Genomic DNA, 20,374 nt, shown 5'->3' with positions numbered 1-20,374 from the left:
TGCCTGAGTATAGACATGATTTAAGGAAAAATTCTATTATACATGTATTTAGATAACTCTACTGCCAAATTATATGCTTTAGAATAATCAATTCATGATTCTGATCAACAAACTATTTGGTGTAATATCCTGAGAGAAGAAATAAGCGTATGACCCCACCTCACACATACACCACTGCAACAGGCAGGTGTGAGGTGAAAATTAAGGTTGACTGTACAATAGTTTGACTACTGTTATTCCATCACCTCATTTCAAAATAGCAAGTTTTTTAAGTGATATGAAAATAATGTAGGCTTATAAGGAGGTGCCTAGGAGATAGCTGAATGAGTAACAGTGAGGACCTAAGGTTAGATCCCCAGATCACAAACAAAACCAGATGCAGTAGCGTATCTGTAATGTCAGCGGCATTCCTGTAGCAACATAAGAGGTAGAGACAGTAGAAAACCCAGACTCTTGAGGACCAGCAAGCCTGATATATGTGTAAACACACACACACACACACACACACACACACAGAGAGAGAGACACAGAGAGAGAGAGAGAGAGAGAGAGAGAGAGAGAGAGAGAGAGAGAGAGAGAGAATCTTATTTTATATGTGTATGCATCTGCTGTATGTGCACCACTAGTGTGCTGATGCTGGCGGGGGCCAAAACAGAGTGCCAGAACTTCCTGGAATTAGAGAAGCTATAGTCCAAAGTGGGGCAAGGCTATACTTCCTGATGGCCACCCAAATTGGTAATGTGAGTTTCCCAGGTGATACTAGTTTTGAAGGCATCAAGAGGTCATGGAGAGCAGCTAAGGCTTGGCACTGTGAGAAAGGCCATAGGTGAAAGTGAAGCCTCAGTTGCAGTAGAAGCCTCAGAATGAAGAGAACCCCACAGACAGAAGTTGAGGCTTGGCACCATATAGCAGGCTTAGAGTCCTGAAGAGATCCCAGGAGAGGCTACAGATGAAGCTCAGCCCAGCTGCAGGGAAGATCCCAGCACTTAGGATATCCTAGCTGCCTTGGAGGGGACCTGGCCTTAATCCTAAGAAACAAGCTGTGTGTGCTGCAGAGGATGGACTAGAGAAGTGGTCCAGCCCTTTGGAGCCCAGAGGAGCATGAGTGTGTCCCAGATGACAAGCACTGAAGTTTTTACATTGTTAAAGTTTGGTTCTGCTTTCATTTGACTGTGTCAGTGCCTTGGTTCTTCCCCCATGAAGTAGGAAGTATGGAACTTACTTTTGGTTTTACAAGATCCCACAGTTAACAAGACTTTAGAATTCTTGAGGCACAGAAATCTGACAGGGACTTAGGAATCTGAGAGAAAGTGGATACTTTAAAGTAGCTTTGGATATTTTAGAGATGCTCTGGATGTTTTAGAAAGGCTTAGAACTTCAAAGGACTGGATATTCTAAAGACAACTTTTAATGTCAGTTCTTAAAGATTGTATGACTTTCAAAAATGGAATGTTTTATATTGATAATGATATTAAGATGAGCTCTTGAAAAACAAGACAGTAAAGTTAATGGTTTAATAGTGGAATGTGTATGTGTTGGTTTAACAAGGGGTAAACTGTCCTTGTTGAGGATGGCTCCACACAAGCTAAAGTGATCTAGCAAGAAGAGTACCAATTGAGAAAATGCCTCCATCCAGATTGCCTCTAGGTAAGTCTATAGTGTATTCTCTTGATTAATGATTGATGTAGGTGGGCTGATGTACTCCTGGGCAGGCAGTCCACAGTTGCATAAAAAAAACAGACTAAGCAAGCCAGGAGGAGCAAGCCTGTGCTCCTCTTTGGCCTCTGTTTCAGTTCCTGCCTCCAGGTTCCTGCCCTGACTCCCCTCAGTGATGGAGTCTGAGCAGAAAATTGTTAGGTGAAATAACACTTTCCTCCCCCCCCCCATGACTTTATCGCAACACAATTAAGCTAATGAAGACAACCAGTACCCACTTCTGAGACTGACTGTACAGTTTAAGTGGAATGTTAAGAGGTCTACCATCAAAGAAATATTAGTTCCCTTCCGTAAGTTCCCAAGGAGATTCTAGCCTTTCTATGAAAAGAATCTTTTATTTTACATGGATTCCATACCCTTAAAGAGTGTACCAAGTACACTGATATTTTACTAGTCAGATTAAGTCAAGGCTAACCAGAACTCTAGACTTTTCAGACTTAAAACTAATGTAATGAAATGCTAAGTTTTCCCCAATATACACAACATTGTTTTCCCAGACTGAGGAATCAAACCCACTATGCTCTCACATGCTCGGCAACCAGTCTGCCACTTAACTATGAGTTAAAAAGTGGTAGAAACCAGGCTCAAAGACTTGAGTCTACATATTACTGGCCAGAAGAAAGATGCAGGGTTGGAGAGATGGCTCAAGGGAAGAGCACTGAATGCTGTTCCAAAGGACCCAGGTTCAATTCCCCAGGACCATGTTACAGATAGCTCATACCCATATGTAACTCCAGTTTCAGGGGACCCAACACCCATGGCAAAAACACCAATGCACATAAAAATAAAATATTAAAAAATACAGGAAAGATATGCAATAACTTGCATACATACATCTCTCTCAAAATACACACACCACACACAAACACACAATCTGGGGAGGAGAGCAATGCTTTTCTTTTTGGAGACAGAACATCTCCTATGCAGTTATATAGCTCTGGCTGGTCTCAGTATGTAAACTAGGATGACTTTAAACTCAAAGGGATCCTCCTGAGTCTACCTCCCAGGTGCTGAGATTAAAGGTGTGCACCACCATACCAAAAGCACACAATTTTATTAGGCTTTTGCATTACTTAATTTATTCTGATCTCTATAGACCCATGGGGAAAACAGTAATGATGTATTTAAAAAAAAAAAGTGATGTATTTTATAGGGCTGGAGAGAGGGCTCAGTTGAGCAGATGAGAGAACCTAAGTTAAATCTCAAAAATCCATATAAAGCTGGACTGGGCAAGGTGTCTGTAATCCCAGTATATCTATGGAAGAAGGAGAATCATCAAAGGCAAATCATAGGCCAGCTGGCCTGACATACACAATGCCAAAAGAAAACTATATAAACAAGGTTCTATGTGAGGACCAACACTAAAGGGCTCCAACTCCACACACAAGAACTATGGCTCTGTGTGCCAGTGCTCCTACATGTGAACACACACACACACACACACACACACACACACACACACACACACAGAGAGAGAGAGAGAGAGAGAGAGAGAGAGAGAGAGAGGTGCATTAAAAGAAAAGAAACTACTGTTTACAGATATGATTTTTAGCTAGTATTCTTAGCAACACTGCCTTCAAATTCACGTGTTTTAGCTATTTGTCCATACAGGAAGGTGGTGAGTAGTGCCTTCCCTTTGTATTTATCCACAAATCCAAACCAATTCTCACAGTCCTGTGTGATTTTTTTTTTCCTACTCATTTGCTTTGCAATTTTGGCATACAAAGGTTAGAGTTTTATTTCAAATACTTCATGTCACCTCATGTAGAAATTGGACAAATAAGCCGGGCATTGGTGGCGGACACCTTTAATCCCAGCACTCGGGAGGCAGAGGCAGGCGGATCTCTGTGAGTTCGAGGCCAGCCTGGTCTCCAGAGAGAGAGTGCCAGGATAGGCTCCAAAGCTACACAGAGAAACCCTGTCTCGAAAAAAACAAAAAGAAAAAGAAAAAAGAAATTGGACAAATAAGCCAAACACTGACAGTGACAACTACTGAGTCCAGGAATATAAGACCAGCTTAGGCAACATAATGAGATCCTACCTCTTAAAACTAAAACAAAAGAAAGTTTAATTGAGGAATCCTTATAGTATACAGTTAACTGGTAGCTAGTTGATCTAATAATTTATTTTTCAAGCCAAATATAAGTAGGTTTCTAAGAATTTAAGACACAGGAAACAGGCCATAGAGGAGACAGTGCCAGGATGGCCCAATCCAGAAAGATCTTGCTCTCTTAACCATAGCTGGAGGGTGGGAAGGAGTGATCAGTCCTAAAAGAACTATCATAGCTCTGACATATTGAAACAGGCAAAAATAACCCCAAACCTATTCAAAACAGACTCAACTGGAATCTTGAATTTTGTGACAATAAATCAATATTCTAAACATTCTTAAAAAGCAAATGAGATACCATCTACATTAATAGATTTGAAATTGTGCAGTCTCAACATATAAGAAGTATTCAGAAAAAATAAACACAATCTCTAACACTACTGCTACACTTGTTCATGAATTTAAAGTACTTACAAGGGAAGAGAACTGAACAAAAATTAACAATGGACTAAGTAAATATGTAGCTCAATGGTAGAGCATCTATCTGCCTGGCCATACAGTGTCTAAGGTTTTGATTTCTAGCACCTTAGATTTCATTTCTCCATCTAGACAATACTTGGGGTAAAAACTTTAAGAAAGAAATGAGAAATAACTAGTTAAAAAATATAAACATCTTAAAACTACAAGAAGGTTTTTTGGTTTTCAATTGGATAATAGTGAGCAGCAAATCCACAGTTAATAGTAATTTATTTTCTTAGTCAGATAGATTAATATCAAATGTCAGATCAACCTATATACTTATTTTCAGCCAAGTGAAAAATACCAGAGTCAGGTACTAACATGACTAAAACTGGCATCTGAAAGCTCATTAAAAAAGAAGAAGAAGAAGAAGAAGAAGAAGAAGAAGAAGAAGAAGAAGAAGAAGAAGAAGAAGAAGAAGAAGAAGAAGAAAGAGAGAAGAATGAGAATACTTAAAGTAATACTTTTTCTAAAGGCCATTCACTCAACTTCCCTTTCTTGTAGTTGCTCTTTATTTGACTGTCTTCAACTTCTAAGTTGGTGTGTATACCATAACTGCTCATTTAAAAGATGCTGTCAAGTCTGGTAGCGTTTACAAAAAATGAAAAAAACATGGGTGGAGGGAGTTGAGAAATGGTTCAGCAGTTAAGAAAACAGGTTGCTCTTCCAGGAGATGTGAGCTCAATTCCCAGCACCCACATTGCAGCTTAGCGCTATTTCTAACTCCAGTTCCAAAGGATCTAGTGCCCTCTTCTGGCTTCAGTGGGCCCCAGACATGCATGTGGTACACAGACATACCTGCAGGCAAAACACCCATACATTTAAAATAAGATCATAAAAAAAAAAAAAAAGTTTTAACCTGTGGAAAAGAATGCCACCTTACACTGAACAGTTTTACAATATCTCCAGAATACAAACCTCTATGAGTTCGAGACCAGCCTGGTCTACAAGAGCTAGTTCCAGGACAGCCTCCAAAGCCACAGAGAAACCCTGTCTCGAAAAAACAAAACAAAACAAACAAACAAACAAAAAAACAAAGTATAAACTTGAAAATTTCCTATTAATTAAACTAAAAACTCACAACACTAAACAAATAAAATTTCTGTATCAAATTGCACATGTTTTAGAAAAAACAAAAATGTTATTATTTGCCTGTGGCATGAAAGAAGTTTTCTGACCTTTTTAAAGAAGGTAGTAACAGCCAAGACTATGTTGTTCCTTCTCAAAGATAATCTGACTCTGTCTAGCCTAGATCCTCAATTCAATACTTGTTCTTTTGAATCCCTTCTTCAAACCTGACACACAGAATTTCACAAAAGTGACTCTAGTAACTCCCCCAATCCTCCCTCTTGTTTTCCACTAAACATTTATATAGCCTTATCTGTTATTAAATTAAACCAACTTCCCTGCTTCCCATCTTTTCCTGTCTCAATTCATTCTGAACTCTAAAGAGTCCCACTATGAAGCCCTGGCTAGCCTCGAACCAACTAGCTATGTAGATCAAACATCTGCCTGTCTCTTCCTCCCACTACACCCAGTGAAGATTTTTTTATGTGTATGTATATTTTGCCCACATATATGTAAGTGTACCACATGCATGCAGTGCCTACAGATGACAGAATAGGGTGTTGGGGTCCTTGGACTAGAGTCACAGGCAATATGAGTTGTCATATGTGTGTTGGGAAACAAGCCTGGGCCCTCTGCAAAAGCATCTAGTGCTCTTAATCACTAAACATCTTTCCAGCCCCCATATATTTTCCTTTCAACAAATGCTTTTGTCAAGTAATAGTCTTCATATTAAAACTTCTTACATCCAGAATCAGGTCTTTCCTTATCAACCCTGCACCCAATGACTCAAAAAAAAAAAAAAAAAAAAAAAAACCAAGCCATATTTCTTCTACATTTACCAACGATCATGATAAAGTCTATACCTCTGTCAAATTACTATTCTGTCCTTCATCTTCTGAACTTTCTAACTTAATCACATGCCATTCCTAACACAAAGCATGTCTACCTCTCTCTCTTCTCAAGTCATTGTACACTACAGTTCATTTGCATCTATATTCGTTCATGTAAAAAAAAAGGGGGGGTGAGATTACCCCCCTTATGAAACTGACAAAAAATTAATAAAAATAGCTGGCTTTTTATTAAATGTCTATTATAAATCAAGCAGTCTTAAATGTTATTCTAACCTTTTCAAAAAACTTATGATGTAGGTAGAACTATTATTATCCTTTAAAAATAAGAAGAGATGGCTTAGTGGTTAAGAGCACTGGCTGCTGCTCTTCCAGGTCCTGAGTTCAATTCCCAGCAAACCACATAATGGCTCAAAACCATCTATAATGAGATCTGGTGCCCTCTTCTGGCCTGCAGGCATATATGCAGACAGAATGCTGTATACATAATAAACAAATCTTTAAAAAAAAATAAAGAAACCAATGTTCAGAAATATCAAATCATCAAGTTAGTAAGTTGCCTAAAACTATGTATGCACTTAGTGATGAAGCAAGGTTGTATAGACCAGGCTTGTCTAACTCCAGAGCCATCTGTAAACAATGGCTAAGTCAGAACAATGTGAGTACCCCACCACCCCAAAACACACCTTTGAAACAAAATAAACTTTCTCACATTGGTAATTTTAGAGAAAAAAATCTGAAAACAATCACTAATTAATAAAACCCACAATGTTCAAATTGCAACTTCAATATCTCCTTTGTCACTAATCACATTCACCTAAAATATTATTAAAGGAACTCACTGCAACTAACTTTTTCAAAAGAACTATAATTTCTATGCATACACAATAATGGTGTTCCACAACATAACCATGAAGACTCTAATAGGGATCTATCCTGCTGCCTAAAGCAAAGGAAGGAAGGAAAAGACAAAAACAAATGCAATCAAAGATAAATGTACAAAAATGTCTCTTCATTATTTAAAATAATAGCATGATAAAGATCAACCTTAAAGCTCTAACCAGCATTCCATACAGACAGGAAAAGTAATACCTAAATAGTATAAGGCACAATTCTAACTTTTATAGAAAGAAGTCTGTATAGGAAAAGAAATACCTGGAAAAATACACACTGAAACACTGCTGATAGTTTTTTCTGTGTAACAGTATCATCAATAATGTTAGATTTCTTCTTTACATTTACATTCTTTTCAAAATTTGCCACAAAGTAATATTGAATACACACACATACACACACACACACTTAAAGGGGAGGAGGGATGCCATATTCACTGAAAACAATCCTTAAGGTAAAAAGGAAAGATTAGTTGGAATAGGAACTACATTTCTCAGGACAAAGAAACATCAGCCTTGTTTTGTTGCCAGGTTCTATTATGCTTATGTTTACTTTTAGATTGTATAAAGGATGTTATCCAAAACTCGGTAGTATTTATGAAACTGCTCAAGGCCTACCATTTAATGGACAGCCAAAATCCCACCAAAAGCACCACAGTTAAGCAGATTTTCTATGCATGACTATTGAAAATGAATGTCAAATTAATTCTAACTTACAACATACAAAACAGAAAAACCAGAATAACTATCCTCATTTTGCAAACTAAATGTAGTATTATTGTTTCTTATAAGCATGTCAGTTAGTCCTGAGGAGGGAGAAACTTGAAAATAAAACTGGCAAGCTCCCACTGTTCAGTAAGAATGTAAACTGATGCACTCTGTCTATACACATACCTCTCTCTTAAGTAGACATTTTAGTGACACAGGATGATTTTAATCAATGTAGGGAAAAAATAATAAAAATCTGTTCTACAGAAAAAGAAAACCCCAAACTTTGACATTAAACAGAGAAAAAAACTGCTAGCTTAACAAAGAAACAACTCCAGGATGATGTGGTAGGGAGTGTGCGCGCATTGAGAACTAACTGAGCTACAGCACAGTCTGTATTTTTATGTTACTATATTTTTGACAACTAAGGAATAGTATCTATAAAGCTGCACAGGCCTACCATTTAACGGACACCCAAATGCTAAAAAGCTGTTAGAAAACAAATACACAGAAATAGCTAACTAGTAAGAAGAATTTTACCTAAAAGTTGTAATTCTATTTTAATCCACTATGAAAATACATAGATTAGCCGGGCCTTGGTAGCATGCCTTTGATCCCAGCACTTGGGAGGCAGAGAGGCAGGCGGATCTCTGTGAGTTCAAGGCAAGCCTGGTCTCCAGAGTGAGTACCAGGAAAGGCTCCAAAGCTACACAGAGAAACCCTGTCTCGAAAAAACCAAAAAAAGAAAAAAGAAAAAAAAAAAACAAAGAAAATACATAGATTATTAGACTATAAACTTCTGGTAAAAAGAATACACATTTACATGTGTTCAACAAAGAGTTTAATTTTGACTCAAACATCTCAGCTGAGATGGCTAAGCAAATAAAGATGCTTGAAGAGTGTGATCGCTGAGAAGGAGAGAACAACTTGGAGAGAACAACTGAGGAAGGAGAGAACAACTCCTACAAGTTGGCCTCTGACATCCACACATGCATCATGGCTTGTGCATAACATACACAGAGATCATAAATACAGGTAATAAAAATGTTTTAGGGACTGGAAAGATGGCTTAGAGGTTAAGAATACCGACTGGCCTTCCAGAGAACTAGGGTTCAGCTCCCAGCACCCATGTGGTGGCTAATAACCATCCATAACTTCAGTTCCAGGGGATCTGACACCCTCTTCTGGTTTACTCCAATTGACACTCATTTGGAGCACAGACATACATGCAAGCAAAAGACTCATACACATAAAATAACTTAAATTTTTAAAAATTTAATTTAAAACATCGGTTCAATGGCTGAACAGGTCTGTTAATGAAAGTATAACAATACTTTTACATTCAATCCGGAAGGTTAGTTCCAAACACATCTACTAGATTTGGGCTAATTATAAACTCCATGAAATTGTAAAATTAGTAAAAATGTCAACTACTACAAGAAGTAAAATAGTACTTTCTGTCTTAATGTTGCATAATATCACCACCAACCTGTCTAGAACAAAATGAATTTTATTTACAAATGGATCTTAAAATATTACTGAAAACACAGTGAATGAATGTGCTCTTAGGCTACACATCTGGCAGTCTACACAGAAGCGATTCCCTACCACTCTCTTGGAGTAGCACCAATGCCATCACGGTTTTGTCTAACAGTGGCACCTAAGTCTCTGTACCTCTATAGTTTGCCTTTGAAAACTAAAGCACAATCTTATCCTGAACAATTTCCCCCCCACAGGTATAGTAAGTTGGTATAAAACAGTAATGAAAAAAAACATGAATAAGGGACTGGAAAATGGCTCAGTACTTAAGAACACTGCTCTTCCAGAGGACTCAGGTTCAATTCCTAGCACCTACATGATGGCTCACAACCTACAACTCTAGCCCTGGAGGTCAGACATTCTCTTCTGGCCTCCTTGGGAATCAGCCACACACGTGGTTCACAAATATACACTGATGCAAAATATACACATCCATTAAAAAAATTTAATGACTTTGATTAGTAGCATGTTTGGTAGTACTTGTTAGTTCAAAGTGAGGCCTTTTAAAGTGCTAACTAATTCAAAAGCATCTTTTACTATTTATCTGAACTTTAATATTCTTAGAAAATATGTCTAAATGTTATTATGTCCTAAAACCAAACATATGATTTATATGTTTTATTTTAACTTAATAAAATTAAGTTAACTTTGCCATCCCATACTTTGAATTACTCCCTATCAATGTGAACTAAATAAGCTAGAAATACAGAACTGGCAAAATCAGAGTGACTTATAAAGAAATTCTTTCAGATTTATTTATGATAAATTTATATGCCCTAAATAAGTTAAGGAGTCTTTTAAAAAGTCATTCATTTGTATAGTAATTAAAGTTTATTCATAAAACAAGTTAATCTCCCAGGTGCACATCAGGTACTTCTGAAAATAATACTAAAAGAACTATTTTTATTCCTCTTATAAAAGCACACCATTTCTTGTTTCAGTTTTACCTTAAATAATCACACAACTTCCCTTTTTATATCAATGCACGTGTGAGTGCACTTTGTATCCTTCACTCTGAAAGGCCTATTTTCAAGCAGAAAAGAGAGCGTGGCACAGTTCTTTGCTGAGCTACTTTGCTGATCAGAACATCATAATAGTGAATAATGTTAACCTTATAGGTTCAATACTCATCAGGGGTATTTGAGACAAATTAACCAGTCATCTCAAAACTATATGCTCCGGGAGGGAGGCCATGATCACTCACTGCAAACCCATAACCATTACTACAAAAAACCCAAAATGTAAATTATCCTAAATGTATAAAATATTAATAGTTACAAAAAATTATTTGTGATCACCAAATTTTATGCACACACACAGAAACAAAGGATGCTTCAATTTCCTTTCATTAACACATGAAAGCTTAAATATTTCTATTTAATGCTAGTATTTTCTACAAGATAAAAAACTACATTAAATAATTCAGTAATTTCATGACATTGAAATGAACATAAAATATTTGAACTATGCTGGAACTTTCCTAATAATTTGAGAAAGAATATTAGGTGGAAGTAAGTTTATGTTCATAATGTTAAATGTACCACAATAATAAAATATAAATGTTTTATTCAAGTTATTGCTATTGACCATCTTAAAAAAAAAAAAGAGCCGTTTGGAGGCAGGAGCCTTGAAAACTGAGCTTTGGTGAACACTCCCCGGCTCTCTAGCACATGCCACAGTGCTAGCTGCTTTCTGGGAACTCAGCTGTTCTCCCTCCCTGTACAGATGTCACAGCTTTGGCTCAGACCAAGTCAAGCCATCTAGATTCTAAAGCCAGAACACTGAACAAAGTCTTGGCGGTATAATTTTCTATGAAAACACAGTGGTATCACCCTCCTCTTAAAACCAAATAAAATGTCAAAGATCCAAGGCAGACCTTACATAACAAAACAACAGTTTATTTTCTGAATAATAACGCACTACAACAATTTAAAAATTCAACTGCTCTTAACCAAGGACTACTTAGGGTAATTTATTATCAAACATATAAGAGTCTAAAATATCAAAGACATAAACAAATTACAGAGGCCAGAAAAAAAAAACTCCTTATAAGAAAAAGTAACTGCCAGAACGAACAACTAGATGCTTATTTTATATGAGACTATCAACCATCCATTGACAAAGTTCACAGTAACAGAAAACACTGGAAGACTCGGAGTTATTTCACTATTGGATTATAAAACACAGTCCAAGGTAAAAGTTCCCTGAGAGCAAATGCCCTCTAATTTACCTGTATTCCCAACAATTAGCACTCTGTGATTATAAGCTGAAGAGTGAGGTGAGCTAAATTCAACCTGTCTAAAAGATCTCACTTGGTGACCAAAACAATTGTTTGTGTTAAGAACACCCAATGAAATCGAAATTGTCATGAAACTTACATTCAACAACTATGGCTGTTGAAACTAGGATAACCAACTCTTTGAAGGCAATTTAGACATATACTAGATAAGTCCATTCACATACTGTGATTCTTTGAGAAATACATCACAAGGATACTCCAAAAGGAAAATACACATTGCCTAGACTAATGTGAGATTTCATTGTTATCTTAATGGGGAGGAGAGGATATCTACATGCCCAACAGAAAGAAGATGGACTATTTAAAAATAGTTGAAAGGTCAAAAATGAAGACATAAGAGCAGCATATAATTTGGTTATTCAGCATTTACCTAGCATGTGGAAGGACCTGGTTCAGTCCCTACCACGTTATTCTTGTCTTCCCCAACCCAAGTTGGCTTCCACACTATAGTCAGAATAATGTTCTGAGGTCAGATCAGGTCTCTCTTCTCCTCCAAGGGTTCCCCATTTCACTCAAAGTAAAATCTAAAGGTCTTACTATGGGATCCAAAGTTTTATATGAGTCCCAGTTACTTCTCTAATCTCAAGCCCTCTTTCTCTCCCCGTTTACTGTTCTTAGACCACACTGGCCTCCTAGCTGCTCTCAAAAAGGCCATGTACACTCTGAGGTCTTTGCACTAGAAGCCTTTCTTCCTGGGGTCTCTTTGAACACAAGGGAGCACACATCCCTCTCTCACTTCCTCCAGGTCTCTGCTCCAGTCTCAGGTCTTTGCTGGCAGTGTTTTCCTCTAGCTCCGCACCAGTCCTCTGTCTTCTGTACAGCTCCATCACCTGGCACTCTACATTTATTTGGGAATGAATGGTCTATACCTCATGACTGATGGGATGACAGCAAGAACTCTGTTTTAGCCACACAGCAAACATGCTTAATGAACTGATATGGCATATTTTCATAATTAACTACACGAAAACCATGCATATAAACAAGCTTGAAAGAGAGAAAAAGAAATTATTTGATTTTCAAATTCTCCTATTACTAAAAAGTAGATTTACATGTAAAAGCCTAATTAGTCATAATTATGATTTTAAAGGGCCAAAGGATACTAGGGAGTATTGGTTTTAAAATGACTGTGGGTTAGGACTGGGGATATAGCTCAGTGGTAAAGTGCTTTGCCAACTAACTGTTCTTGTAACTCTGGGTTAGATCCCCAGCACTACAAACAAAATGACTGCTAATAAATCGGTTACCTACCATGTGTGAAGCTGGGGTTGATCCCCAGCCCCACATGCACCAGGCATGGAAGCACATACCTAACCAAGCACTCTAGAAGTAGAGGCATTAGAAGTTCAAGGTCTTCTTCAACTGCATTACTGACTTATACATGAAACCTGTTTGGGGGTGGTGGTGGTTACTGAGAACATAAAATTGTAAGACAATCACTCTTAAACCTTGTTATCAAATCCCCAGAAGTTCAGGTGAAGACACAATCACAACCAAAGGCCACAAAAAAAGTACACTTTTGTAAAGTTCTAATAAGAAACTGAATAATATCTGGGATTTCAGTTCACTTTTAAAATAAGTGTCTATGGGGGACTTTAGAGGAGTCCTGAAACTGAATGCAAAATTTTGTGCATAAATGTCTATTTTGTTTTTCCTGGGCAAAAAAAAAAAAGAGCCCATATTCTCAAAAGTATCAGTTTAAGAATGACATTTTTAATTAATGGAAGTGAAATGCAACATTTAACATAAAGATACCTCTCAAAAAGATATGAGATGAAAATCAGACACTGAACTGAACCATTCAATTCATTTAACAAATGTTGGGACACATGTAATCCTTGACAAAATGAACACAATCATAACAAAATATGAAGTGTCAAGGAAGCTAAACAAGATTCACTGAAACACCACACTAAGAAAGCATATTCAACAATATAAATTTAATTTTGAAACAAAGTGTTACAGAAAAGCATAAAGACAGAAAGGAATCTGGGGCCTAATCTAGCACTTATATCAAAGTGTTGCAGAATTCAATTACATCAAAAGAAAAGAAAAACTACTCATAGGCATACCCACCCCCACACATTCTGACAGGAAACTCAAAGAAAGTTTCCAAATCCTGTTTCCAGCATCATCTCTTGTAACTGCCTACTTTCGAAGGCAAGCTACCCTGGTTAATTTTGAGGGTCGACACTTTGATTCTAAGAAAACCAGAACGGATCTTCTGCCACCCAAGAAGCAGAAACCAGTGGCTGGTACCTGTAACGCTTGGCCCATTAACCTCCTGCCCTTTTATTCCATTTCTTACACAGTACTTCCTTCAAAGCAGCGACAAAACGATTTTCCCTTCCCAACGGCAACACACTGTTCCTCAACGTTAGTTCTTTTTCCAAAGGATCAAAGGTCCCCTAAACTCTGGTTTTCCATCCTGTGAGGAAATCTAGGGATCTATTTTTTTTTTTTAGGCACAACTGTCCTGCCTTACTCTTCTCCTTACAACAGCAGATTACACAATTCAGCCGCAGACACTGTCCTTAACTTTCTGAGTGAGACAAGCCACGATCCCACCACCCCGACACGCCTCACACACCCTCGATGGGAGGAAGACAAGAATCACACCGTGGCCTCTACCCTGACAAAATGCAAGGGAAGCAGCAGAAACCAGAGAGGAGAGCAACGCTGCAAAAGCGAACACATGGCAAGCCGCAGAAGACAGAGGGCAGGGAGGGCGGGAACCCGGCTGGCTGGCGGCGGAGTGGGACGCGGAGGTGTCAGCGCTCGGAGGCCGGGGCAAAGGCCGCACGGAGGGCACTGCACTTCCCCGGCCCCGGGGACGACACCTCGGAGCGGGCGCGGACACGCGTCTCCTCTCGCGGCCCGCCCCTTGCGGCCGGTCCCGCAGGCCCGGCCGGGCGGCCTCGGTCCGCGGGCGTGGCTGGCTCCGGCCTCCAGCCGCGGCCCCTCCCGCCCGCCAGCCCCCGGGCCGTCGCCCGGGACTCGCGGGCGGCTATGAAGAGGTCACCGAGGCGCGGCCAGCCCGCGCCCCCCATTTGAGCCCCGCACTCACCCCGCGGCCCGGCGCCTCCTCCACCTCCTCCTCCTCCCTCCTCTCCGCCGCGGCTCGGGCTCGGGCACTGCGCGGCGGCGGGCGGCGGCGGCCTCGGGAGCGGCGGCGGCGGCGGCGCCTCCGGAACGCGCACGCACGTAGCACGCAAGCCCCGCCCACAAGCCCGGGCCCCGCCTTCTCGGACGCGGTTTCCCGTGTCTATTTAAAGGAGCCGCGCTTCAAAGGATGGGGACTGTGGAAGAATAGTGTGCAGAAGGCAACTGGGGCCTCGCCTCGAGGAGGTGGTTAAAGCAAAAATTGAAATGAGGAAGGACCAAAAAATTCAGAGAGAAGAGAATTTTGAGGGGATGCAATCACTTGGCAGTTACTAGTTGAGCACCAAATAGGTGCTTGACTCTGGTCTAGGCATATACAGGGAAAGTCACTTTCTAGAGCTTTCATTTTCCTGAGCTGGGAGAAGGAACACAACAATAAGCAAGTAGCAAAAATCACAGGCCACCAGAGGAGCTTTGCACACTTTCGCTCATTCTCCGAAGAAGCAAGTTTAGCAAATCCAGAGTCTGCATGAGAGGAACATCACTTTGAGGCTGAGAGAAAATCAGCAAAAAAACAAAAAAACAAAAAAACCCAGAGTGGAGATGTGTCTGCCATATTAAATGAATGGCAAAAGGCAAATGGAAGGGTGGATGAACAAAGGCTATGGCCAAAGAACAGAGTAGTGAGACTCCTAGATTTATACACACTAGACCCTGTGGAGCCTGTGGTCTATTGTAATGGCCATAGGAAGCCCTGAGGAGAGGGTGGGCCCCAAATGACTGTATCTAGTTTGTGTTTTTAGAGGTTAGCATTATTCAGGGTGTGGTGTCTCACTCCTGTAATCCCAGTATTTTGAAGACTGGAGCAGGAGGATTGCCACAAGTTTGAGGTTAGCCTGGACTACCTAGTGAGTTTCAAGCTCTTTGGGGACTAGAGTAAGTCTCGCTGTGTATAAGAAATACACGATAGAAGCACAAATGTCCACAGGGGCAGTTTGGTGAGTGGCTGTTCTTGTCACTTTGGACAAGAGTGGCAGCAGAGTGTAAGGTGTTATTTTATTTTAGATTATTTTTTATTTTTGATATTTTAGTTTTTTGTAATTTTTTTATTAGTTCAAATTAGGAACAAGCTTGCTTCACATGTCAATCCCTTCTCCCTCTCCCTCTCCCTATCCCTCCCCTCCTCTCCTCCCCTCCCCCTATTTTAGATTTTGTTTATATTAGTTTTATTAAATGCATTTTAATTAGGTTGGTGTTGGACTTGAGAAAGCATTGGAAGGAACAAAAAGATTATGGATGATTCTTAGGTTTGGAGCCTGTTGGCTGGTATCATTTAGTGAGAGCAAAGATAGGATAAGAGCAAATCAAAAGGAAAATTCAAGAATTCTATTTTAGGGGTCTGGAGAAAGCTCAGTTAGCAACAGGTTATTATAACTCTAGTTCCAGGTGGAATCTGATGCACTCTTATGGCCTCTGTGGGCACTGCATACTTGTGGTACACATAAATGCATGAAGGCAAAACACCCATATACATAAAATAAAAATAAATAAATCTTTAAAAAAAAAAACTTCTACTTTGCCTGTTTTCCATCCAAGTGGAGGTATTGAATAAACAATGGGAGTATGAATCTGGATATATAAATTTGAGAACCTTCAGGACATAGAGCCTCAGATTTGCATAAGCTCACGCAAGGAGGGGGCATAGCTGGAAGACAGGACCAGGAGACACTACAGAAGAGGAGGTTAAAGAGAAGTAGAGCTGGCAGTCAGGTTAGAGGAACACCAGGAAAGAAAGAAGTTGGTAGGGAGTTGTTTTAGGAAAGAGGGGATGGTCAGTCACATCACCTGCTGCTGAAATATCAAAGAAGACAATTGAGTCTCTGTCTCCATGCCCAGTCCCACAGTCCTTACCCCCACCACCCTGATTTGCACGAGCTCCACAAGCTCCACCCTGAGCCACATCCCTAGCCAAGAGTTGAGAAGTTAACCGTTGACTTGAGTTTGGCCTGATGAAGTTTTCTGAGGGTTTGGTGAAAACACTCTCAGTGTTATCGTATGGGAAATGTCTGATTAGGGTGTGTTGTGGGAATGAGAGGCGAGGAAGATAGCGCTCTTGAAGAGCTTGCTGAGCCTAGCAACTGGGGGATGGGCAGTAGCAGGCAGCGTAGGGGATCCAAGGAGGGTCTTTAAAAGATGCTTCCTCATTATGGTAAAGAGACAAGAGGAGGTAACTAGAGTAGGACAGGAACTAAGAAGCAACAGGTCCTAGCACAGTGCTGAAGGAGCTGGCTGTGTACCGGAACAAGAACATTCCAGTCACAGACTATTTTGCAGTAAAGGTACAGGACACTGTTGCGTATGTGAGTTAGCAAAGGCCAATGCAGAGCAGAGGAGACCAGTGAGAGCTAAAGGCTAGTCCTTGTTTTGCTCACCAGGCTGAGTACCTTGGAGGACCATTTCAGTTTTGGGAAAAGGTTACTTTTCTAATTGTTCTCCCTTAGGAGTGGTGCCTTTTGTCAATCCTCTACGTAACACACACACACACACACACACACACACACACACACACACACACACACCTACCCACCCACTCCTTGTGTATAGTTTTTCCCAGTTTGCACTAAGTGCAGTGTGTGTTGGCTGCCGATGGATGGATGATGGATGGATGGATGGATGGATGGATGGATGGATGAAGATTAGGTCTGTGTGCTTTCTTTTACTCCTCTCTCTGAAGTTGGTATTCATACACCAAAACTGAGATCTGTCAGCAAGATGCCCTCCGTTGCTTGGAGTTTTGCTGATGCAAATCAATGATAGAGAGATAAGAGGTAGGAAAGAGAGTAGCTGACAGACTCTGGAACTTAACTTTGAAAAAAAAAAAAAAAAAGAGGCCAAGTAAAAAGCAGTGAACCCCTGTGGAAAGGAATATTCCCTGAGGAAACAATCAAATAAGTGAGGTCGAGGGGACTTTCCTAGAACCAAGAAGATGCAAGTGAGGCAATCAGGAGAGGGGAAGTGTGAAGTGTCTGTGAAGACGGTTCAGACTGGCACAGAAAAGCTTCAGAAACAGCACAGTCTTGGGACTCCTGCCTTTGTCATAGTGTGTGTAAGACACTGATCTAGTAGGGCTGGAGAACAGACCTCACACTCATAACCACTGGAAGCGCCACAATCCTGGAAGAAAATGAGTACAGGGAGGAATAAAACCAGTCAGATAGATACCACTGAAGTTCCTGTACAAAGCTTTTGGAGATACCAATGGACACTTTGTTTGCCTTACACCATGAGCACCTGATCTCTTATTGCCCCAGAGTTTGATAGATGTGAAGCATCTGATAGGTCCTCCTGTCTTCCCATTTGCAACTCATGCTACTACCTTCCTCAGTCACCAAGCTGTCAAGCCTTAGTGTCCTTCAATCCCTTGTCCTTATCTTTGTGCCAATCACCATTGAAGCAATCTGTGCTGTCCACTAGAATGCTCTGCAGATACACTTCCACCTTGATGGCAATGTTATTCTTATTTATTGTTGACTTTTTGTTTATTGTGTGGTATTGTTGCTTTGTTTTAAGACAAGATCCTGTTTTATAGCTCTGGTTGGCTTGGCACTCCCTGTATAGTCCAGGCTAGCCCCAAACTTAGGGTAGTCCTCCTTCCTCACCCTCCGAAGTACTGGGATTACAGGCTTGGGTCTTCACCCCTATCCTGCAACTGTTCTTTATCTGCATAATCCACTGTAGATATTAAATACTTAAAATGTGGCCATGTGACTGAGGGGCTGTATTTTAAATCTGACTTAAATTTAATTAGATTTATATTTAGATAGCTGCATATGGCTAGAGGCTGCTATATTGCTCAGCCCAGGAATAGATACTTCCTATCCTTTAGCTCTCCCATCTGCCAGCTCTCTCTAACTCCATCACATCACCCTTGACTGGGTATTGATCACCTCTAACCAAGACTCTTGCTGTGTGTACTCTCCTCTTGGTCTCCTGCTCAATTGTTTTTCTTTCAATCTACCTTGTGTTCTTGCAGAAACATCCTCCCAAGCAATAGTCCAATCATGACCCACACCCCATTTTAAAAGCTGTCATTAGCGCAACACCAAACTAAGTACAACCTACTCGATCGAACACTTGGCCAGTCATGCATCTCTAGCTCTTTTCCTCATCTCACTAGCACATATACTGTGAACTATTTGCCATAATTCCTCCTAACTTTTTAACTGCCTCTCTGCCTGTCACAAGTGCCTCCCAACCCTTCTGTCGGCCCTAAGTCTGTCTCATACTGCATCCCCTAACCGAAGGACTTGTCTTTCTTTGGAAGTCTCTCTGTAATTCTCAGTTTGTATCTCTCCTATGGCACATGTAGCTACCTTAGAATCTGTTTTCCATTTTCCTTTCCTTTTTTTACTTGCTACTAAATATCACTCCTTTCAATAAAGTTATTATTTGCTGCACGTGAGCCTTGCACTTTGTGGAATGAGGTGCTCCTCGGCCATTGAGTTACAGGCTTCCCTGAAACATGAAGATAATTACTTCCCCAACTGGATCTAACAGTAACACCACTACTCTCGATTGTCTTTAAACCCTAAATGAATTTGGAAGCGTGGGATTATTTCTTTTCATGTTATTACTGGCCAAGAAGTAGTAAAGTAAGGAAGTAAAGTAAACTGCTTCCCAAACTTAGCATACTTTTCCAGTGCAGTTGTAGTTCGTAATCCTAGAGAGCCTGATTATGCTGAGACCAGGAAGGACCAGTGTAGCTATGTCTAGGACCAATTTATGGAAAAGGCCCTGAAGAAGCATTGAGACTGCGCTACAAATCAATAGTCTTTCAAAATGTATCTTTATAGCTTGAACTCTCAGAAACACATAAGCCAAGAGTAGAATTACATGTGCTCAGCAATATTTCATGCACTTCTTCTGGTACTGTGTTGGATTTTAAACAATTGAAAAGTAGGTATAATACTTTACTAAGTAAATTGTTCTGGGTTTGGGATTAAACTAATGGCTAGGTGCACACCAGGGAAGTACTATACCACTGATATCCCCTCCCCCAGCCCCAGGTTAATTTTTATATGCAAAGTGTTGTTCACACATGTAAGACCTCATACATATCCATCCATCTATCCTAAATTGATGAGTGCTGCTTGCTAGGGAGTTAATGCTTGTTGCTAAGAATATCAAGATATGGGCCCTGTGCTGAAAAATTATGACCTGGCACTTGTAGGCTATAACTAATTTACTCCTATCAGTAACAATGTTAAATACGTAGTTTTAGGTTCATTTTTGCAAAGGGAAGAATTTCTTCAGAGGGATTGAATAAATAGTCATAATGTGCAAAGTTAGCTTTTAACAAGGCTCAAAACTTAAGCCATCAAAGCCTTGGTTGACTATAAATGTAAGCTCCCTAAAGGGAGCAACTTGATCTATTTTGTTCATTCCTATTTTCTCAGGAAATACTCAAGGAGTGGGAGGGATGGCTCCTCAGTTTACAGCACTTATTTTTTTGTGTGTTTGTTTTGTTTTTTGTTTTTCGAGACAGGGTTTCTCTGTGTAGCTTTGCAGCCTATCCTGGCACTCGCTCTGGAGACCAGGCTGGCCTAGAACTCACAGAGATCTGCCTGCCTTT

The 20,374-nt window shown here is 40.1% G+C and overlaps 1 protein-coding gene across 1 annotated transcript in view; it reads right to left on the bottom strand.

The window, feature by feature from the left end:
* Nucleotides 1-14,822, bottom strand: part of Rap1a (RAP1A, member of RAS oncogene family) — a 72,343-nt gene extending 57,521 nt beyond the window's left edge. The window contains exon 1 of the mRNA XM_027393884.2: nt 14,708-14,822. The gene's annotated coding sequence lies outside the window, so the exon portion shown is untranslated. The remainder of the gene's footprint in view (nt 1-14,707) is intronic.
* Nucleotides 14,823-20,374: the final 5,552 nt, after the last annotated feature.

Source organism: Cricetulus griseus (genome assembly GCF_003668045.3).
Source record: "Cricetulus griseus strain 17A/GY chromosome 1 unlocalized genomic scaffold, alternate assembly CriGri-PICRH-1.0 chr1_0, whole genome shotgun sequence".
NCBI lineage: Eukaryota > Metazoa > Chordata > Mammalia > Rodentia > Cricetidae > Cricetulus > Cricetulus griseus.
The sequence above is the reverse complement of the archived record's forward strand: the minus strand, read 5'-3'. Positions and strand labels throughout refer to the sequence as shown.